The 23,575-nt window shown below is 39.0% G+C and overlaps 1 protein-coding gene across 3 annotated transcripts in view; it reads left to right on the top strand.

Moving 5' to 3' along the window:
* TAB3 (TGF-beta activated kinase 1 (MAP3K7) binding protein 3) overlaps window positions 1-23,575 on the top strand; it is a 101,162-nt gene that overhangs the window by 20,731 nt on the left and 56,856 nt on the right. For 2 of the 3 annotated variants that reach the window (XR_004477540.2, XM_033407966.2), the window contains exon 2: window positions 18,831-18,954. The exons of the other annotated variant lie outside the window; for it this stretch is intronic. The gene's annotated coding sequence lies outside the window, so the exon portion shown is untranslated. The remainder of the gene's footprint in view (window positions 1-18,830; window positions 18,955-23,575) is intronic. 3 annotated transcript variants of the gene reach the window in all.

Here is a 23,575-nt window from a genome sequence, read left to right as displayed (position 1 = left end):
TGCATCTGTTAAGATGATCATATGATTTTTATCTTTCATTTTGTTAATGTAGTGTATCACACTGACCGATTTGCAGGTGTTGCACCATCCTTGCCTCCCTGGGATAAACCCCTTTGATTATGGTGTATGATCCTTTTAATGTATTGTTGACTTTGGTTTGCTAATATTTTGTTGATGATTTTTGCATCTGTGTTCATTAAGGATATTGGCCTGTAATTTTCTTGTGCTATCCTTGTCTAGTTTTGGTATCAGCCTAATGCTGGCCTTGTAAAATGAGTTTGGAAGTGTCCTCTCCTCTTCTATTTTTAGAGGAGTTTGGGAAGGATTTGTATTAATTCTTCTTTGAATATAGAATTAACCAGTGAAGTTCTCAGGTCCTGGACTCTTTGTTTGTTGGGAGATTTTTGGTTACTGATTCAGTCTCTGTAATAGTAATTGGTCTATTCACATTTTCTATTTCTTCATGATTCATTCTTGGAAGGTTGTGTGTTTGTAGGAATTTATCTATTTTTTCTAGGTTGTCCAATTTGTTGGTGTATAATTGTTCATTGTAGTCTTTTATGATCCTTCATAGTTCTGTGGTATCTGTTGTAAATGTTTGTTAATTTTGTCTCCTTTTTAAAGAACCAGCTGTTTGTTTCCTTGATCTCTTCTTTTGTCTTTTGGCCTCTATTTTATTTGTTTCTACTCTGATCTTTGTTATTTCCTTCATTCTACTAACTTTGAACTTTGTTCTTTTTCTAGTTCCTTGAAGTGTAATATTTTGTTATTTATTTGGGATATTTATTGTTTCTTGAGGTAGGCCTCAGTTATTATGAACTTCCCTCTTAGAACTGATTTGCTGCATCTCATAATTTTTGGTGTGTTGTATTTTCATTTGTCTCAAGGTATTTTTCCATTTCTCTGTTGACCTTTTAGTCTTTCAGTAGCATGTTGTTTAATCTCCACTGTTTGTGCATTTTCCAGTTTTCTTTTTGTAATTGATTTCTACTTTTATACCATTGTGGGAAAAGATGCTTGGTATGAATTTATTTCTTCTTACAACTTGGTAAGTTATATATTTAAAATATTTGTCCATTTTATCCGAATTTTCAAATTATGGGCATTACAGTTATGCCCTTTTATCATTTATTGTCTACAGATTCCTTACTGAATGTTCCTCCTTTCTTTTCTTAATAGCTTTGAGGTATAACCGCACATTTCACCCACTCGAAGTGTACAATTTTGCGGTTTTTATAACATTCACAGAGTTGTACAACCATCAGCATAATCAATTTCAGAACAAAAAGGAATGCTGCACCCATTAGCAATCACTCCCCATTTTCCCCGAGCTCCTTCTTGCCCCATCAGCCCTAGGCAATCACAAATCTTTTTGCCTCTGTAGATTTTCTTCCTGAAATTTTCACATAAATGGAATCATGCAATTTGTGGTCTTTTGTCACTGGCTTCTTTCACTTAGCATAATGTTTTCAAAGTTCACTTATGTTGTAGCATATTATCAGTACAGTTGACTTTTGAACAACAGGGGTTTGAGTTGTGTGGATCCACTTATATGGGGACTTTTTTCAGTAGTAAACACTATAGTACGACACAGTCTGCATTTGGTTTAATCTGCAGATGTGGAACCGTGAATACAGAGGAACTGTGTACACAGAGGAATTATGTATGTGGAGGGCCAACTATAAGTTATACTCAGATTTTCAACTGTGTGGAGGGTTAGCAACCTTAATCCCTGTGTTGTTCAAGGGTCAACTGTACTTCATTTCTTTTTACTGCCAGATAACATGCTACTGTATGGATATACCATATTTAATTTATTCATTCATCAGTTGATGGATGTTTGAGTTGTTTTCAGTTTTTGGCTATTATGAGTAATGCTACCATGAACATTCATGTACAAGTTTTTGTGCAGACATATGTTTTTATTTCTCTCGGGCCTTTTTCATTCTTGATACTGGGTATATGTATCTTTTTTTCCTCCTTCGCTTTTTAAAAAGAATTTTACTAGAGGATTAGCACTTACAGTAATTCTTCCAAAAGAACCAGCTGTGTTGGTGTTTCTTTATTTTGTTAATATCTGCTTTTATATTTATTATTTTTTTAGGATTCCTTTTGCTTTTATTTTTCTAACTTCTTAACAAGGGTGGTTAGGTATTAATTTGCACCGTTACTTCCTTCCTAACATATGCAGTTAAAACTACACATTTCAAGTATGTCTTTACTTGCATCCCATTATTTTTGATATGTAGTATTTCCATTATAGTTTCACAACATATTTTAATTTCCATTGTAATTTCTTCTTTGATCAATGGGTTATTTTAAAGTGTATTTTTTAATTTCCACTAATATAAGAATTCTCTAACTGCATATTTTATAATTGTTTTCTGGTTTAGAGTACTTTCTCTGAGTGATTTCAGTCTTTTTAAATTTCTCGAGATTTACTTTATGGCTCAACATGTGATCAGTTTTTGTAAATATGTAAGACCTTGAAAAGAATATATTCTGCAGCTGTTGTATGCAGAGTTCTATATATGCCCATCAATCAGATTTGTTAATTGTGTTGTGTTATCCTTACTGATTTGTTTTTGTTTTTGTTTTTTTGGCGGTACGTGGGCCTCTCACTGTTGTGGCCTCTCCCATTGCGGAGCACAGGCTCCGGACGCACAGGCTCATCGGCCATGGCTCACGGGCCCAGCCGCTCCGCAGCATGTGGGATCTTCCCAGACCAGGGCACGAACCCGTGTCCCCTGCATCGGCAGGTGGACTCTCAACCACTGCGCCACCAGGGAAGCCCTTTACTGATTTTTTTTGTCTGCTTATTTCAACTACTGAGAGATACCTTAAAATCCACCACTATGATACTAATGTATGTGTATTTCTCCTATTAGTTCTGTGAGCTTTTCCTGTATATATAATTTGAGGTCATTATATCAAGTGCATGTAAATTTTTAGAAACTATTTATTTATTTGGCTGTGTTGGTTCTTAGTTGGGGTACGTGGGATCTTTCGTTGTGGTGTGCAGGCTCTTCTTTGCGGCACATGGGCTTCTATCTAGTTGTGGTGCGTGGACTCTCTAGTTCTGGTGTGTGGGCTCCAGAGCGCACAGGCTCAGTAGTTACAGTGCGTGGGCTTAGTTGCCCCGTGGCATGTGGGATCTTCGTTCCCTGACCAGGGATGGAACCCACGTCCCCTGCATTGGAAGGCAGATTCTTAACCACTGGTCCACCAGGGAAGTCCCAAGTGCATATAAATTTAGTTAATTATGTTCTGGTGAGTTAAACATTTTATCATCGTTGAAGTGACTCTTTTAACTGTAGTGATACTTTTTCTTTGATGTCTGTTTTTTCTGAAACTAATTTAGCTATACCATCTTTATTTTGGCTAGTGTTTGCATGATATATTTTTTTTTCTTTCAGCCTTTCTGTATGCTTATGTTTAAATGTGTCTCTTGAAAGAGACCATATGTTTGTAGATTGTTTTTTTAAGTCTGATAATCTTTCTCTTTTTTCGGAACATTCAGTCCATTTGTATTTATGTAAGTACTGACATTTTGAGATTAAATACAGCAGCACATTTTTGTCCCACCTGTTCTTTATTTTTCTCTTCCTTTTATTTGATTGTTTTTATATCAATTTTCCTTTATTGGTTCAGATATCACATGTTCATTTTAATTATTTTCATGGTTGCACTCGCACTTCCAGCATGCATAGGTCACTTATCAAAGTCTAGTGTTAACTGATAGTTTTATCTTCCTCCTGGTTGAAGCAAGAACGTTAAAATACCTCTGTTCCGCTTACTGATCTCCTGACATACATGCTCTTGTCCTGTAACTTAATATTCTGTATGTATATTTTTCTACAAAAAGCTGTACATATTCCATGTATATAATTTAGTGGGTTGGAAGATAAGTTGCTGTACGTATTTTAACCCCCACAGGACATTATTATTTTATACAATCAATGCCCCATTAGATTTTTCACATTCTTACTTAAACTTTCATGGTTCTTCATTCATTTCTGCATCTGTGACCTTCCATTTTGGGTCAGTTTTTTTGCTTTATGACTTTTTAGTGAATTGTGAATTCTGTTTTTATTTGTCAGAAAATATATTTCATTTTCACTCTTTTTTTAAAAATGTATGTATTGTTTTTCAAGTTCTTTTCCCATTTAGGTTATTACAGAATATTGAGCAGAGTTCCGTGTGCTATACAATGTGTCCTTGTTGGTTATCTATTTTAAATACAGTAGTGTGTATATATCAGTCTCAAACTCTGAATTTTTTTTGACTTTTTATTTTATATTGGAGTACAGTTGACTAACTGTGTTGTGATAGTTTCACTTGTACAGCACAGTGGTTCAGTTATACATATACACATGTCTATTCTTTTTCAAGTTCTTTTCCCATTTGGGTTGTTACATAATATTGAGCAGAGTTTGCTGTGCTATATGGTAGGTCCTTTTTGGTTACCCTTTTTTTTGGCTGCACTGGGCGGCATGTGGGATCTTAGTTCCCTGACCAGGGATTGAACCTTCACCCCTTGCAGTGGAAGCACAGAGTCGTAACCACTGGACCACCAGGGAAGTACTGTTTATCCATTTTAAATATAGCAGTGTGTACATGTCAATCCCAAACTCTCTAACTATTCCTTCCCCTCACCCTTACCCTTACCCTTACCCTCCTGGTAACCGTAAGTTTGTTCTCTAAGTCTGTGAGTCTGTTTGTTTTGTAAATAATTTCATTTGTATCATTTGTTTTAGAGTCTGCATGTAAACAATATCATATGATATTTGTCTTTCTCTGTCTTACTTCACTCAGTATCATAATCTCCAGGTCCATCCGTTTTGCTGCAAATGGTATTATTTCATTCTTTTTAATAGCTGATTAATATTCCATTGTATATATGTACCACATCTTCTTTATCCATTCATATGTCGATGGACATTTAGGTTGCTTCCATGACTTGGCTGTTGTAAACAGCACTGCAGTGAACATTGGGGTGCCTGTATCCTTTCAAACCATAATTTTCTCCGGATGTATGTCTAGGAGTGGGAATGCTAGATCATATGGTAGCTCTGTTTTTAGTTTTTTAGGGAACCTCCATACTGTTCTCCATAGTGGCTGTACCAATTGACATTCCCACCAATAGTGTAGAAGAGCTCCCTTTTCTCCACACCCTTTCCACCATTTATTGTTTGTAGACTTTTTGATGATGGCCGTTCTGAATGGTATGAGGTGATATATCATTGTAGTTTTGATTCACATTCTTCTAATAATTAGCAGTGTTGAGCATCTTTTCATGTGTCTCTGGGCTGTATGTATGTCTTCTTTGGAGAAATGTCTATTTTAGATCTTCTGCCCATTTTTTGATTGGGTTGTTTGGGTTTGTTTTGATATTGAGCTGCATGAGCTGTTTGTAGATTTTGGAGATCAATCCCTTGTCGGTTGCATCGTTTGCAAATATTGTCTGCCGTTCTGTTCATTGCCTTTATGTTTTGTTTATGGTTTCCTTTGCTTTGCCAAAGCTTTTGAGTTTCATTAGGTCCCATTTGTATATTTTTGTTTTTATTTCCATTACTCTAGTAGGTGGATCGAAGAAGATATTGCTGCGATTTATATCAAAGAGTGTTCTTCCTATGTTTTCCTCTAAGAGTTTTATAGTATCAGGTCTTAACATTTAGGTCTTTAATTCATTTTGAGTTTATTTTTGTGTATGGTATCAAAGAATATTCTAATTTCATTCTTTTACATGTAGCTGTCCAGTTTTCCCAGCACCACTTATTGAAGAGACCGTCTTTTCTCCATTGTATAGTCTTGCCTCCTTTGTTTTAGGTTAATTGACCATAGGTGCTTGGGTTTATTTCTGGGTTTTCTACCTTGTTCCATTGATCTATATCTCTGTTCTTGTGCCAGTACCATACTGTCTTGATTACTGTAGCTTTGTAGTATAGTCTGAAGTTGGGGAGCCTGATTCCTCCAGCTCCGTTTTTCTTTCTCAAGATTGCTTTGGCTATTCGGAGTCTTTTGTGTTTCCATACAAATTGTGAAATTTTTTGTTCTAGTTCTGTGAAAAATGCTATTGGTAGTTTGATAAGGATTGCATTGAATCTGTAGATTGCTTTGGGTAGCATAGTCATTTTCACAATATTGATTCTTCCAATCCAAGGACATGGTATATCTCTCTGTATCATCTTTAATTTCTTTCATCAGTGTCTTACAGTTTTCTGCATACAGGTCTTTTGTCTCCTTAGGTAGGTTTAGTCCTAGGTATTTTCTTTTTTTTGTTGTACTCGTAAATGGGAGTGTTTCCTTAATTTCTTTTTCAGATTTTTCATCATTAGTGTATAGGAATGCAAGAGATTTCTGTGCGTTAATTTTGTATCCTGCTACTTTACCGAATTCACTGGTGAGCTCTACTAGTTTTCTGGTAGCATCTTTAGGATTTCTATGTATAGTGTCATGTCATCTGCAAACAGTGACAGTTTTACTTCTTTTCCGATTTGTATTCTTTTTATTTTTTCTCTTCTCTGATTGACGTGGCTAGGACTTCCAAAACTACGTTGAATAAAAGTGGTGAGAGTGGACATCTTTGTCTTGTTCATGATCTTGGAGGAAATGCTTTCAGCTTTTCACTGTTGAGTATGTTGTTAGCTGTATATATGTTTGTTGTATATGGCCTCTATTAGGTTGATGTAAGTTCCCTCTGTGCCCACTTTCTGGAGAGTTTTTATCATAAATGAGTGTTGAATTGTTTCAAAAGCTTTTCCAGCATCTATTGAGATGATCATGTGATTTTTGTTCTTCAGTTTGTTGATGTGGTGTATCACACTGATAGACTTACGGATATTTAAAAATCATTGCATCCCTGTGATAAATCCCACTTGATTGCGGTGTAGGATCCTTTAATTGTGTTGTTGTATTCGCCTTGCTGGTAATTTGTTAAGGTTTTTTTTTTTTTGCGGTACGCGGGCATCTCCCATTGCAGAGCACAGGCTCCTGACATGCAGGTTCAGTGGCCATGGCTCACGGGCCCAGCTGCTCCGCGGCATGTGGGATCTTCTCGGACCGGGGCACGAACCCGTGTCCTCTGCATTGGCAGGCGAACTCTCAACCACTGCACCACCAGGGAAGCCCTGTTAAGGATTTTTATGTCTGTGTTCGTTAGTGATATTGGCCTGTAATTTTCTTTTTTTGTATTATTTATGTCTAGTTTTGGTATCAGGGTGATGATGGCCTCATAGAATGAGTTTGGGAGTGTTCTTCCCTCTGCAATTTTTGTAGAAGTTTCAGAAGGATAGGCGTTAACTCTTCTCTAAATGTTTGATAGATTTTGCCTGTGAAGCCATGTGGTCCTGGGCTTTTGTTTGTTGGGAGTTTTTAAATCACAGTTTCAATTTCAGTACTTGTGATTGGACTGTCCATATTTACTATTTCTTTCTGGTTCAGTCTTGGGTGATTGTACTTTTCTAAAAATTTGTCTATTTCTTCTAGGTTGTCTATTTTATTAGCATATAGTTGTTTGTAGTAGTCTCTTATGATCCTTTGTATTTCTGTGGTGTCTGTTGTACCTTCTCCTTTTTCATTTCTAATTTTATTGATTTGAGCCCTTTCCCTGTTTTTCTTGATGAGTCTGGCTAAAGGTCTATCAATTTTATCTTTTCCAAGAACCAACTTTTAGTTTCATTGATCTTTTCTGTTTTTTCTTCATCTCTGTTTAATTTATTTCTGCTCTGATCGTTGTTTAGTGTTGTGTTTGGATAGCTCTCTGTCTCTGTCTCCTTTTTTTTGGTCACGCCACACAGTATGTGGGATTGAACCTGTGCTCCCTGCAGTGGGAATACAGAACCTTAACCACTGGACCGCCAGGGAATTCCTTGCTTTTTCTCTTTTGTGTGTATATTTCTTATAGATTTTTGGTTTGCGGTTCCCATGAAGTTTTGCTATAGCAGTCTGTATATATAAACAAGATTGTTTTAAGCTGCTGGTCTCTTAATTTGAAACGTTATTTCCCGTTTCCTGCATTTGTGCTCTCCTCACCATTGCCGGTTTTGATAACATATTTGTGTGTAGATGCTTTCCTACCTTTACTGTATGTTTGCCTTTACCAGTGAGCTTTCTCATTTGTATATACTTGTTTGTAGTTGTGGCCTTTTCTTTTCTGCCTAGAGAAGTTACTTTAGTATTTGTTGCAAAGTTGGTCTGGTGGTGTTGAATTCTCTTAGCTTTTCCTTGTCTGTAAAGCTTTTGATTTTTTTGTTGAATCTCAATGAGAGCATTGTTGGGTATTCTTGGTTGTAGGTTTTTCCTTTTCATCACTTTAAATATACTGTGTCACTCCCTTCTGGCCTGCAGAGTTTCTGCTGAGAAATCAGCTGAAAATCTTACGGGAGTTCCCTTGTATATTATTTGTTGCTTTTCCCTTTTGCTTTTAATATTTTTTCTTTGTTTTTAATTTTTCTCAATTTGATTATTATGTGTCTCTGCATGTTCCTCCTTGGGTTTATCCTGCCTGGGACTTTCTGTGCTTCCTGGACTTGGGTGACTGTTTCCTTTCCCAAGATAGGGAAGTTTTCAGCTATCATCTCTTCAGATATTTTCTCAGGTCCTTTATCTCTTTTTTCTCCTTCTGGGACTCCTCTAATGTGATTGTTGTTGCATTTAATGTTTCCACAGAGGTCTCTTAGACTGTCTTCATTTCTTTTCATTCTTTTTTCTTTATCATATTCTGTAGTAGTGATTTCCACCATTCTGTCTTCCAGCTCACTTATCCTTTTTTCTGCCTAACTTATTGTGATATTGGATTCCTCTAGTGTATTTTTTATTTCAGTTGTTGTATTATTAATCTGTTTGTTTGTTCTTTAGTTCTTCTAGGTCTTTGTCAAACATTTCTTGTATCTTCTCGGTCTGTTCCTCCATTCTTTTCCTGAGATCTTGGATCATCTTTACTATCATTACTCTGAATTCTTTTTTGGGTCGATTGCCTGTCTCCACTTCACTTAGTTGTTCTTCTGGAGTTTTATCTTGTTCTAACACCTGGGACAGATTCATCTACTGTCTCATTTTGTCTTACTTTCTGTGATTACCGTTTGCATTCCTCAGGCTGCAGAGTTGTAGTTCTTGCTTCTGCTGTTTGCCCCCTGGTGGATGAGCCTGTCTCAGAGGCTTGTGCAGGCTTCCTGGTGGGAGCAACTGGTTCCTGCCCATTGGTGGGTGCAGCCGGGTCTTGTCCGTCTAGTGGGCAGGGCCATGTCAGGGGTTGTGCTTATGGGGCAGCTGTGGGCTCAGGAAGACTTTAAGCAGCCTGTCTGCTGATGGGTGGGACTGTGTTCCTGCCCTCTTGGTTGCTTGGTCTGAGGCATCCAAGCACTGGAGCCTATAGGCTGTTGCGTGGGGCCAGGTCTTGGTGAGAAGATGGCAGCCTCCAGGAGGGCACATGCCAATGAGTACTCCCCAGAACTACTGCCGCCAGTGTCTTTGTCCCTGCATTGAGCCACAGCAGCCCCACACCTCTGCAGGAGGCCCTGTAATACCAGCAGGAAGGTCTGGCCCAGGCTCTTATGAGGTCACTGTTTTTTTTCCCTGGTTCCTTGTGCACACGAGACCTTGTGTTCCCCCTCTGAGAGTGGAGTTTCTGTTTCCCCCAGTCCTGTGGAATTCCTGCAATCAAACCCCATTGGCCTTCACTGCTAGATTCTCTCGGGCCTCCTCCTCCCGTTGCCAGACTCTCAGCCTGGGGAGCCTGACGTGGGGCTCAAAACTTTCACTCCTGCAGGAGAGGTTCTGTGGTATAATTATTCTCCAATTTGTGGGTCACCCACCCAGCGGGTATGGGATTTGATTTTATTGTGATTGTGCCCCTCCTACCATCTCACTGTGACTTCTTCTTTGTCTTTGGATGTAGTATATCTTTTTTTGGGAGGTTCCAGCATTTTTTTGTCAATGGTCATTCAGCAGTTAATTGTGATTTTGGTGTTTTCGTAAGAAAAGGTCAGCTCACTTTCTTCTACTGCACCATTGTGTCTCCGCCTTCTTAATTTTCATTCTTGATGGGTGTTTTCTCTGCAGTGGAATACTTGGTTGGCAGTTGTTTTTCTTTCTGCTACTTAGGGATTCCATTACATATGTCTTTTAGCTTCCATTTTTGTTGTTGAGAATTAAGCTATCCATGTAACTGTTGCTTCTTTGAAAGTAATCTTTTTCCCCCTCGGGATGCTTTTAACTTTTTCTTTGTCTGCTGATTTTCAGCTAGGAATTCATTGACATCCTTAAATTTGTGGTTTGACATTTTAAAATCATTTTTGGAAATTTTCAGCCATTCAAGTTTTGCTTCTACTCTATACTGTCTTTCCTTTCCTTCTGGAATTCCAATTAACTGTGTCGGATGTTATACCTTCACACCATATCCCCATATTGCTTATCATGTATTTATTCTGAGCTTTTTTTCCACTGACTTGTCTCTGATTCAGTGTCTCAACTGTGTCCATTGGCTGTTAAACCTGTTCATTGGATGACTAACTTCAGTTTTTGTATTTTTCAGTAACAAAATTTGTTTGCTTCTTATAAAAATCTGGTATATCACTTTTTATAGTTTCTAGTTCATTGGTGAGACTTTTCAGTTTGGCTTCCATTTCCTTGAACCAAAGTGTGTGTTTCGTAATTCCAATATTTGGAGTCTCTGTGAGTGTCTATTGTTTTATATTTCTGTGGCTTTTGATCTTATGTCTGTTGTTTTCCCATGTGCCCAGTTGTCTTTAATTGTTTGCTGGGCATTGGATTTGAAAAATTACTTGAGAAATCATTTGAGACCAGGATGATATCTTACAGGAAGGATTTTTTGGGGGGGCGGGGGGTGGCATCTGCTTGAGGGAATCTAGGATTACTTAGTCAAATCTCAGCTTTTGAGATTTCTCTGGGCCAACTGGATGACTCAAGGCTAAATTGCTTTCAATTTATGGACTGTTCAATTTCCGGTTCACCCATATTTCTAAGGTGCAGCCCTTTAGGTTCCTAACATGAGGGTAGCGAAGAGGATTTTCCTTTTGTCTCTCTGGGCCTACCCATCTGTCAGATACAGTTTAACTTCTGGTTTCTTCTGGATTGTTGTGCTCACCTCTCTGAATTCCAGTCCTTTAATGTATCTGAAAGCACTATCCTGTTGGTTCTTTGATCCTTTAAGAAAGTCATTTCTTACATTTTGTCCAACTTTATTATTTGTCTTCAGTGGAAAGATTGGTTTGGGCTTCCCTGGTGGCGCAGTGGTTGAGAGTCCGCCTGCCGATGCAGGGGACACTGGTTTGTGCCCTGGTCCGGGAAGATCCCACATGCCGTGGAGCAGCTGGGCCCGCGAGCTATGGACACTGGGCCTGCACGCCTGGAGCCTGTGCTCCGCAACGGGAGAGGCCACAACAGTGAGAGGCTCACGTACTGCAAAAAAAAAAAGGAAAGATTGGTTCAAATTACCTAATATGCCATAACCAAGAGAAGGAGTCTTCCCATTAGCTCTTTATGGCAGAACATGATTTTGTCTTGTTTTCTAGGTCAGACTCAGCCCCTAGTTCTCTTTAAATTTTGTTTGATGTAGCTGTACTCACTTGGATAACTTTGCACATTTTCATTAAAAGGTTACATTGTGTGTGTGTGTGAAAGTATAAATAAGTTGTTACCTGATTATTCAGGATTCAGGATTTTAGTCTCTTCCACCTAGGGCAGTTTCTAGTCCTTGACAGTGGACAGGTTTATTGTATTTAAGTTTCAGTTAAAAATAAGTCTCTGGAATGACTTTAAGAACATGAAATCCCTCTTAATTACTATTGAAATTGGGATGTACAATATCAACTAAGTTTTTTTCCTTTCATAGAAAAGAATGTTTTCCTAGTTATACTATAAGTGTCATGACTTCTGTTTTAGTGTACATATTTGTAGACATAATATATGTCTTTGTGAAATAGAAAAAAAGGAGGCAGTTCTGCTGAGCTTCTTGTTTGCTGTATTATGAAAGCTCTCGAGCATCCTCTTGAATGAATATGGTGCTTTACAAGTTATAAACATTTTCCTTCTGCATAAATTAATTCCTACATCTTGTGAGGTGTGGTATTAAGCAAAGGATTTGGAAACAGGGCCTAAGAGAGGTTAAGTAACTTGTCTGTGGCTCCACATCTGGTGAGTGGCTTATGTCGTCTATGATTATTATAGTGTTTTATTTCAGCTGTTGTGGCCTGTTAATGCTTGCCTGTAGATGCTCACTGACTTCCCAGTTTTGTCATGTTATGCTTTCTTCTTTCTGTACACCATGTAATATAATGACCTCATGACTCATGTCCTGAAGATTGAGACAATTGGGATATTACTCCTTCATATCCCATCCTCACTGCCTCTCAGCCCACCCCATTTCTAGAATATGGTCACACCAGCCCTGGAATTTGCCAACTCCTCTGCCCTGTTGGAAAGCTTGCTTTGTCACTAGTCTTTTCTCACCCCACATGTATAGTCAGTCCCTTTCCTTCTCTTTACACATGCCTCAATTTTTCTGATTCTAAGAAAGATGCCTCTTTTTTTTCCAGTGCACTTGCCATCTTTCTTGTCACTCTTATGGTTAGACTCAAACTGTCTAACTTCCTTACTGGGTATCTTCTGTAAGCCTTCCTTTCTTTCCTAATCGCTCTTTATAAGATCCTAGCCAAAATCTCGTTTGCTCTGATCCTTTGAATCTTAAGGAGAGCAAAAAGCTTTTCTGCCTCAGACCCTTTTCCTAGCAGTAGAGTCAGTGCTTCTATATGTCTGGTGGTGCTTCTGCTTCTGAATGGTACTCACATCTCATTTTCAAAATCCTTGTAATGAAAACACTGAACAGTTTTCTTACGTTAGGAATGTGGATGTCAAATGCCCTTGTTTGCTTGGAGCATGTTCAATTACATAGTGTTCAGTTACTACTTATTTAAGGGTATGAGGATGCCACCTCCTCAAATTTAGTAATATTCCATTTTCTCTTGAGAACTATTGTGTCTGTGTGTGGTTTGTTTTTTTTATTTTGTCCCTGTCCAAGGATTCTTTTCTTGGAAGTTGATTCATCAGTTTTCTCTCAATCTCACTCACAAAACTGTCATGCTTTAAAATGTTGGTAGAAGGGCTTCCCTGGTGGCGCAGTGGTTGAGAGTCCACCTGCCGATGCAGGGGACACGGGTTCGTGCCCCGGTCCGGGAGGATCCCACATGCCGCGGAGCGGCTGGCCCCACGAGCCATGGCTGCTGAGCATACACATCCGGAGCCTGTGCTCCGCAACGGGAGAGGCCACAGTAGTGAGAGGCCCGGGTACCGCAAAAATAAATAAATAATAATGTTGGTAGAATTGTGAGTGGTACCAGTACCTTTTGAATGTCCTGTTTCAAACCTTTGCACTTTTCCCTTTTCCTTCTCTTTTAATCCTGCATCATTTCTGTTGTCCACTTCGATTATTTTTCTTCAGTAAACTTGATTTACATGAACTCATCTTTCCCTTCTCTGAACTCTTTTTGTTATCAGGGTACAGAGTACATATGTTCTTTTTCACCAGCTCAAGAGTAAGCTTTAAGACAGGGCATGGGCAATTAAAAAAAAAAAAAAAAGACAGGGCATGGGCTTCACTCTTTTGTTTTATCACTTATTTTTTAAAATAAATTTTTAAATTATTATTTATTTTTGGCTGAGTTGGGTCTTTGTTGCTGTGTGCGGGCTTTCTGTAGTTGTGGCGAGCAGGGGCTACTCTTCATTGCAGCGTGCAGGCTTCTCATTGCAGTGGCTTCTCGTTGCGGAGCACGGCCTCTAGGTGTGTGGGCCTCAGTAGTTGAAGCTCATGGGCTCTAGAGCACAGGCTCAGTAGTTGCGGCGCACGGACTTAGTTGCTCTGTAGCATGTGGGATCTTCCCTGACCTGGGTTCGAACCCATATCCCCTGCATTGGCAGGTGGATTCTTAACCGCTGCACCACCAGGGAATCCCTGCTTTATCACTTATTGCAGGGCCTTGCATATAATAAGATTCAGTAAATATTTAAGTTTATATTTAATATTATAGTTAATTATAAGTTATGCTGATAATTATAATTACTAATTAATATTATTAATCATAATATTAGGTAATGTTAATTGACGTTTAAATATAATGGTTTTGGCTCTTTAAGGATTTTACCTCTGGACTGCCTTAAGAACCTTCTCAGTAGTTTTATATCTTTAGCTTCTTTTTCTGTGATCTCTGTACAAAAGAATGAAAATCATCAGCTTTTAAGTATTATTTTGAATACATTGGGTTTTTTCTCCTTAAAGGACTCTGTCGTGACTCCTCGTTGATTGTTTTTATTTTTAAATTTTTATTTGTGAACATTTCCAAATGTACACAAATAAAAAGTTCAGTGATCCTCTATGCTGCAGACATCAACATTTCTCCATACTTCTTTCATCTTCCCCCTATAGCTTTTTTTTTTGCTGAGAATTTATGGCATATCCAAGACATTATTTCATCCCTAAATAACATGTATCTAAAACAACACATTTTCTTACATAACCACAATGCATTGTCATGTACAGCACACCTGGTAATGATTCCTTAATTGTGTATACAATACTTACTAGTCCATGGTCAAGTTCTCCCAGTTGTCTAAAAAAATTTCTTTTGTAGTTGGTTTGTTTGATTTGTGCGAGAGGTCAGGTGTTGACAGCCTGATCCCTTCATAAAGCCCCACTTTTCACCCTAATGCTTTTATTATTCATTGATTACAATTGCATGGATTAGTTATTAAATTAAAAATTGCCAAATTAGCTGAAACTTTTCTCTCTGGAAGAACTTTTTCCTCATTCACTAAGGCTAGTTGGTTAACCTAAAATATCTAGTTAGTTCTTGAGAAGTTAATACCCTCTACTGGGGAAAGAAGACTCTGCTTTCTTTTTTAGCTAGTAAGACTCTTTAGATTATTTCACTAAGGCCTATAGTAAAGTATTTTTTTTTCCTTCTTGAGGAAGTTAAAGTTATTCTTGAGTGGTAGATTAGTGATTTTGTGGATTGGGTTATGGGGAGGGCCTCCCAGTCCTGAGTGAGCAGTTCAAGTTCTCCTGAGAAGGTACAGCGGCGGGGGGCGAGGGGGCGGTGGATGGTGGGGAAAGGAAAGGAATACAAAGGAAAAAAAATATACCCCCTTCACTGTTGGGATTTGTACTGAAGGTGTGGTGCTCACTTGGGGTGTGGAAATTTCAAACGTTCTTTTACTTTCCCAGAGAATAAATTAGACTCAATAAAGATTCTGTATAGACGCAGTATAGAGTCATTTAAATTTAAGGACGTATGGCCCTTAAAGGGTCTTAGCACAGTTTTGTAATCAAAACCATTCGATTTTTTTTTACATCTTTATTGGAGTATAATTCCTTTACGATGGTGTGTTAGTTTCTGCTTTATAACAAAGTGAATCAGTTATACATATACATATGTTCCCATATCTCTTCCCTCTTGCGTCTCCATCCATCCCACCCTCCCTATCCCACCCCTCTAGGCGGTCACAAAGCACAGAGCTGATCTCCCTGTGCTATGCGGCTGCTTCCCACTAGCTAGCTATTTTACGTTTGGTAGTGTATATATATCCATGCCACTCTCACTTTGTCACACCTTACCCTTCCCCCTTCCCATATCCTCAAGTCCATTCTCTAGTAGGTCTGTGTCTATTCCCATCCTACCCCTAGGTTCTACATGACATTTTTTTTCTAAAATTCCATATATATGTGTTAGCATATGGTATTTGTCTTTCTCTTTCTGACTTACTTCACTCTGTATGACAGACTCTAGGTCCATCCACTTCATTACAAATAGCTCAATTTCGTTTCTTTTTATGGCTGAGTAATATTCCATTGTATATATGTGCCACATCTTCTTTATCCATTCATCCGATGATGGAAACTTAGGTTGTTTCCACCTCCTGGCTATTGTAAATAGAGCTGCAATGAACATTTTGGTACATGACTCTTTTTGAATTATGGTTTTCTCAGGGTATATGCCCAGTAGTGGGATTGCTGGGTCGTATGGTAGTTCTATTTGCAGTTTTTTAAGGAACCTCCATACTGTTCTCCATAGTGGCTGTACCAATTCACATTCCCACCAGCAGTGCAAGAGTGTTCCCTTTTCTCCACACCCTCTCCAGCATTTATTGTTTGCAGATTTTTTTGATGATGGCCATTCTGACTGGTGTGAGATGATATCTCATTGTAGTTTTGATTTGCATTTCTCTAATGATTAATGATGTTGAGCATTCTTGCATGTGTTTGTTGGCAGTCTGTATATCTTCTTTGGAAAAATGTCTATTTAGGTCTTCTGCCCATTTTTGGATTGGGTTCTTTGTTTTTTTGTTATTGAGCTGCTTGTAAATTTTGGAGATTAATCCTTTGTCAGTTGCTTCATTTGCAAATATTTTCTCCCATTCTGAGGGTTGTCTTTTGGTCTTGTTTATGGTTTCCTTTGCTGTGCAAAAGCTTTGAAGTTTCATTAGGTCCCATTTGTTTATTTTTGTTTTTATTTCCATTTCTCTAGGAGGTGGGTCAAAAAGGATATTGCTGTGATGTATGTCATAGAGTGTTCTGCCTATGTTTTCCTCTAAGAGTTTGATAGTTTCTGTCCTTACATTTAGGTCTTATGAGGTGTCACCTCACACTAGTCAAAATGGCCATCATCAAAAAATCTAGAAACAATAAATGCTGGAGAGGGTGTGGAGAAAAGGGAACACTCTTGCACTGCTGGTGGGAATGTGAATTGGTACAGCCACTATGGAGAACAGTTTGGAGGTTCCTTAAAAAACTACAAATAGAACTACCATATGACCCAGCAATCCCACTACTGGGCATATACCCTGAGAAAACCATAATTCAAAAAGAGTCATGTACCAAAATGTTCATTGCAGCTCTATTTACAATAGCCCGGAGATGGAAACAACCTAAGTTTCCATCATCGGATGAATGGATAAAGAAGATGTGGCACATATATACAATGGAATATTACTCAGCCATAAAAAGAAACGAAATTGAGCTATTTGTAATGAAGTGGATGGACCTAGAGTCTGTCATACAGAGTGAAGTAAGTCAGAAAGAGACAGACAAATACCGTATGCTAACACATATATGTGGAATTTAAGAAAAAAAATGTCACGAAGAACCTAGGGGTAAGACAGGAATAAAGACACAGACCTACTAGAGAATGGACTTGAGGATATGGGAAGGGGGAAGGGTAAGCTGTGACAAAGCGAGAGAGTGGCATGGACATATATACACTACCAAATGTAAAATAGCTAGCTAGTGGGAAGCAGCCGCATAGCACGGGGAGATCAGCTCTGTGCTTTGTGACCGCCTAGAGGGGTGGGATAGGGAGGGTGGGAGGGAGGGAGACGCAAGAGGGAAGAGATATGGGAACATATGTATATGTGTAAATGATTCACTTTGTTGTAAAGCAGAAACTAACACACCATTGTAGTCCAATATAGATGTTAAAAATAATAATAAATAAAAAAAGAACATGTTTGGTTTTCATTCTCAAGGTTTACAGTTATAAAACCTAGAGGAAAATAAAAAGTTGGTAAACATTATTTCAAGTGCTGGTGGTAACAAACAGACAATAACTTTTGTAGGCATTTAGGAAGGAGAGAAAACTGATTCAAGTTGATGGGGAGAATGTGGGGTGGATTTTGTGTTGTCACATCAGAGATCAGAAAAGGCTGTTTCACGTGGTAGAAAACAGCCTTCGTATAGGTGCAAGTACTTCTTGCTCATACTTGAAGTTCATTTTTCAGGTACTGTTTAAGATAAAGTAACTAAGAAGTTAAAAAGTAAGAAAAAGTATAGTAAAGTGCTAAAAAATACATTATAAACAGGCTATGTTATTTTAGCTCTACTGTGGTTATAAAATGAGGTTGAGTCAGTAGATTAATTAGAAACTTATATGCATCATGGCTCTGATACAAGCCAGTATTTGCCCTAAAATGATAAGGTTAACATTGAATTATTAGGTTTACCGAGAACGAAGATAGTTTCTAAATGATGGAGAGAGAGAATGCTCATCTGTCAAAATAAGCCAGTAAGGGCTTTTTTTTTCCCTTAAAGTAGCAGTTTTTTAAAAGTTGTATACTATTTTGGCTATGCAATTGAAAATTTTATAGATGCTTGATAGTTCTGGGCTTCATCCTTTCTTCTCTAGATAGAATGGGGGGCTCATGATGGTAAGTCACAGCCAGGTGTGCTACAAAAGCCTTAAGAAAACAGGCAGTGGACTATCTTTTTGTCTTTCTGAAGTGCTCTCAGAAAGACAAATGTAGAATTTAATTACTGTAGAAGATATTTGTGACCTAAAGGAAAAGAAGGTTCCGTTTGTGATGATACTTGGGAAGGAACTGCTTGCCCTAAAAGTGTGGCCTAGCATCCTGTCTGTTGTTACTTTAAGTCACCAGAAGTCTATGAGTTTTTGTCATTTTTCTGTATTGAGTTAAGAAGTTAATAAAAGGATAACTTAGCTCCTCATTTTGTCAGATTTCAAGTCTACTGAAAAGAAGGTGCTTTGAGAGCTGGAGATGTGAGTAAGAGTCCAGTGCCAGGGTAATTTTTTAATTTTTAAAAAAATAGACTTTATTTTTTTTGGAACAGTTTGTTTTTCAGAAAAATTGAGAAGATAATACAGACAGTTCCTTTATACCCTGCACCCAGTTTCCTTTATTATTAACAGCTTACATTAACATGGTATATTTGTTACAACTAGCCAATATTAAAAGTGTTATTAACTAAAGTCTATACTTTATGCAGATTTCCTTAGTTTTTACCTAATGTATTTTTTCTCTTTCAGGATCCCACCAGGGCCCTGTATTACAGTTAATCGTCACGTCTCCTTAGGCTCCTCTTGACTGTGACAGTTTCTCAGACTTCCCTTGTTTTGATGACCTTGGCAGTTTTGAGGAGAATTTGATCAGGTATTTTGTAGAATGTCCCTCAATTGGATTTATCTGATGTTTTTCTCATGGTTAGACTGGGGTTATGGGTTTTTAGGAGGAAGACCACAGAGGTAAAGTGCCATTCTCATTCCATTATATCAAGGGTACAATGATTTATCACTATTAATGTTGACTCTGGTCACCTGGCTGAAAATGTTTGTCAAGTTTCTCCACTGTGAAGTTACTTTTTTATTTTTTGTAAAAACTTTGTTCCATGCTGTGTTGTTTGGAAATAAGTCACTAAGTGTAGTCCACACTTAAGGAGTGGGAAGTTTTGCTCCATCTCCTTGAGGCTCTTCTACGTAAGTTACTGGGAATTCTCCATGGGAGATTGTCTCTTCTCCCCCATTTACTTATTTATTTATTCAGTCATTTCTTTATGTCAGTATGGGCTTACAGATATTTGTTTTATATTTTGGGTCATAATCCAATACTACCTTATTTATTTTGTTGCTCAAATTTTTGCTGTTTTGGCCATTGGGAGCTCTTTTGGTTGGCTTCTGTGTCACTCTGACATGCCCCCATCGTCATGGGGTGTTTTTTGTTTTTTTTTTCGGACACTTCCTTATTTTCTGGTACTACAAGATTCTCCAGGCTCATCCTGTATATCCCCTATCCCAGTTCTAGAATCAGCAGTTTCTCCACAAAGTCCAGATTTCTTTTATTAGAGAATGCTATTGGAAATCAAGATCTGGGTGCTAGGTGTGCTTGTTGCTACTAGAGTTTTGCTGTTTCTAGGCCTTCTTAGCTGAAATCCTGTGTATATATTACCTGTATATTTATGCATATTTATAAGTATTTCTATGCATTCATTTCTGTATATATATCAGTATTAAGGTAAACATGAGTTCATATTGATGTCTCCAGCTCTAATCCATTACTACATAGGTCATTCTAGCCTCCTCCCCTTGCTTTTCTGTAACCTCCCACTCCAACAGTGAGAAATCTGGCTCCCACCATTCACCATCCATTTACTTAATTGTTCAGTCCCAGTGTACATGTATAGTTGTATATCAGTTTTGTTAACCTGATACCCTGATGGGTAACAATATCAGAATTGTTAACCTGTACCCCCATGGGAAACAGCTTTATCAGCTAGAATACAATGCTTATGTACAGTTCCTTTTACCTTTAGTCTTACAGACTCCACTCATTTCCAAAGTTCTTTCAGTCAGCACCTTTCCCCCCATCCCCTGCAGTGATACTGTTTCATACATTTGTAATACAGTTAGATTCTGTTATATGGTCTCCATTCCTTCCTGGGACCCCCTGACTTTCTAAAGGATTTTTTAAAATTTGCATACTTTAAGGTTCATTCTTTGTATTATAAAGTTCTGTGGGTTTTGACAAGTGCATAATGTCATGTATCTACCATTACAGTATCATACAGAATAATTTCACTGCCCTAAAAATCTCCTGTGCTTCACCTATGAACCCTCCCTTCCTCCCCACAAACCTCTGGCAACCGTTGATCTTTTTACTGTCTCTATAATTTTGCCTTTTCTAGAATGTTCTTGAGATATTTTTAAAGTCACTTTCTAAAGGAAACCTTTGATTTCTCTAACCTAGATACCATTTTTTCTCCCACCACCAATTCATTCTTAATTGAACAAAATATTTCTAATAAGTAAGAATCAAGGCGTTCCCATTTCTTTTCTCAGTTACCGCTATATAAGGTCGTTCAGCTTTGTTTATCTTTTAATATCCTACCTCTTTGTTACCAACCTCGGAATTGGGAGGAGATCCCAAGTACCTTCTTCTTCTTCTTTTTTTTTTTTTTTTGTGGTACGTGGGCCTCTCACTGTTGTGGCCTCTCCCGATGCGGAGCACAGGCTCCGGACGCGCAGGCTCAGCGGCCATGGCTCACGGGCTTAGTTGCTCCGCGGCATGTGGGATCCTCCCGGACTGGGGCACGAACCCGCGTCCCCTGCATCAGCAGGCGGACTCTCAACCACTGCACCACCAGGGAAGCCCCCAAGTACCTTTATTTTTGTTGGGGAGGTTGGTGGGGGAAGGCAGGGAGTGGCCCTGTATGGTGTGGTGCGTCCTGTATAGGTAGCAGCTGGCAAATAGATGCTCACTTGTGGGGAGGGGCATTACGCTTAAATTTTATCTGAATATGCTTCTGTTTGTTTCCGATGGGAGGTTATACTTAACTTGAAAATTCCTTTGATGAGTGTTTTAATATGAATATTATTTTGGTCCATAGTCTCTTTTGAGAATATAACAGAATATGAGATAGATGAAGTGAATATGTGACTATTTCAAAATGGTTTCTACTGTAATGAAAATCCTGTAGGATGATAGTTTTAGAAATTATTTGGAAGGCTCTAACTTAAGGGAAATAATAACTATCATATTCCTATTTCTCACTTGTTGTTTGGTACAATCTTTACATATATGTGTGAAAAATTCTGAAATTGGAATTTTTACCCCTCCAGTAAAAGATCATTTGTTATGCTCCAATATCAGTCACTCCTTGTTGCTATTTACCTTGAAGAATTCACAGTCTGGTGCAGAAACTCTTCTTTTTCATTTTTATTTTTTTTTGTGGTACGTGGGCCTCTCACTGTTGTGGCCTCTCCCGTCGCGGAGCACAGACTCCGGACGCGCAGGCCCAGCGGCCATGGCTCACGGGCCTAGCCGCTCCGCAGCATGTGGGATCTTCCCAGACCAGGGCACGAACCCGTGTCCCCTGCATCGGCAGGCGGACTCTCAACCACTGCGCCACCAGGGAAGCCCGAAACTCTTCTTTTTTAAAAGCAAGTTTTGGTTTAAACTTTACAGTGTCTTTAAGAGTTATGACATCATCAAAATCTTACCATGTAGCCTATAGTACAGGAGAATAATGGCTAAAGCATAGACTTCAAGTTTATGTTTTAGCTTTCTGCTTGTTAACTTTGTCACCACAGGCAAATTATTTACCCTTTCTGAGCCTTGCATTTCCTCATTTGTAAAATGTGAATGATGATATTACCTCTCCCATGGGATGATAATGGGGATTATATGAGATAAAGCACTTAGCACAGTGCCTGGTACATAGATATGGCTCAATAAGTATGCTCTAGGGGTTTCCCTGGTGGCGCAGTGGTTGAGGGTCCGCCTGCCGATGCAGGGGATGCGGGTTCGTGCCCCGGTCCGGGAGGATACCACGTGCTGCGGAGCGGCTGGGCCCGTGAGCCATGGCCGCTGAGCCTGCACGTCCGGAGCCTGTGCTCCGCAATGGGAGAGGCCACAGCAGTGAGAGGCCCTCATACCGCAAAAAAATAAAAAAATTAAAAAGTAAGTGTGCTCTAAAATCAAAACCTCCCCTCAACAAGAAAATGGATGAAGGTTCAAAGTTTTATACTGGTGTATATGTTTCTGTTCAACAGTTACTACTTGGACCAGACCAGTCAGAAAAATGAATGATTCCTTTAGTTTTTTTATCTTAAAACTTCTCTCAAGATAAGGCTAACTTTTCTTCAAATCTGGGAAATGCTCACATCACTAAATTTGACATGCTAGCAGTGGTTGTCAGCCTAAGATACTGTTGCCTCTCCTGGGGCCGTTTGGGGGTGCTCTTGGGATTTTACAGGAGGGACCAGGGTGCTGAACACCTTGTGACACATGGAGCAGGCTTGCATGTTGAATTATTGTGCCTCAAATTACCACAGCAATAGCATACTGTTGAGACACACTAGACTAGACTAATATGTACGGTACTATCTTTAAACCTCTCTGTTGAACACATTTCAGGTGTCACAGACCCAGCAAATATGTCAGTGAATAGAGCAAGGCCAGGCCTCCGTGTCTGGGACACGCAAGGGAGTGTAGGGACTAGGCAAGCTGGAGAGAATGTGTCCTTTCTAAACAAGTGAGCCGCGCTTCAGCTTCAGCTAGTTGTTGACTACTATTGCTAGATCTGATTTTTCAGAGAAAGGCTAGATATCCAAATTTTTATGTCATATTTTCCTATTTTAAAGTGTGGCTCAACCTTTTTTTTTTTTTTAATATGCCAAGGCCAAACCAAACAGATTGGTGGGCTGATTTTGGCCCAGAGACCACACTGGTTTATAACCTGTGATTATTATTGTAGAAAGTGAGCTAAAGTTTTGGCAGGGGTAAACAGTCAGGGCCATAACAGCCCTGAATATTTGCTGAGCTCAGAGAAGGCTGTGGAAACAAAGCACTAGGTGTTGAGGTCATTTTCTAGAGCGTAGAGAATCATGGCATCAGAGCAGAGCTCTAGGGGAGCTTCCTCTGGTTGGAAGGAGGAATTCTGTTGAGAGAAATCCCAGCACCTGCATTTTGAGGAAGAGATCCCACTGTGCCTTATGCTGACACTCCTGAATTAGGAGGGTAGCTGCACCACTGGAGGAAGCCTTAGAGTGATTCCACTGCTAAGCATTACCATCCCAGCCCCCAGTCTCAGTACTGCCTTGAGAAATTAGGAGTACCCGCAAAGCTAACAGGCAACAAAGGCTCAACGCTACAAAATCTCCTGGTTTATGTGGCTTTCGAACAGTGTGACATTCGTAGGGTTTATACCTTCAGTATTTCTTCTTGATCTAGGGTTACTGCCTACTCAGCTCCACAGTCCACAGCTGTGGCCATCTGT

Source organism: Orcinus orca, chromosome X (assembly GCF_937001465.1).
Source record: "Orcinus orca chromosome X, mOrcOrc1.1, whole genome shotgun sequence".
NCBI lineage: Eukaryota > Metazoa > Chordata > Mammalia > Artiodactyla > Delphinidae > Orcinus > Orcinus orca.
The sequence above is the reverse complement of the archived record's forward strand: the minus strand, read 5'-3'. Positions and strand labels throughout refer to the sequence as shown.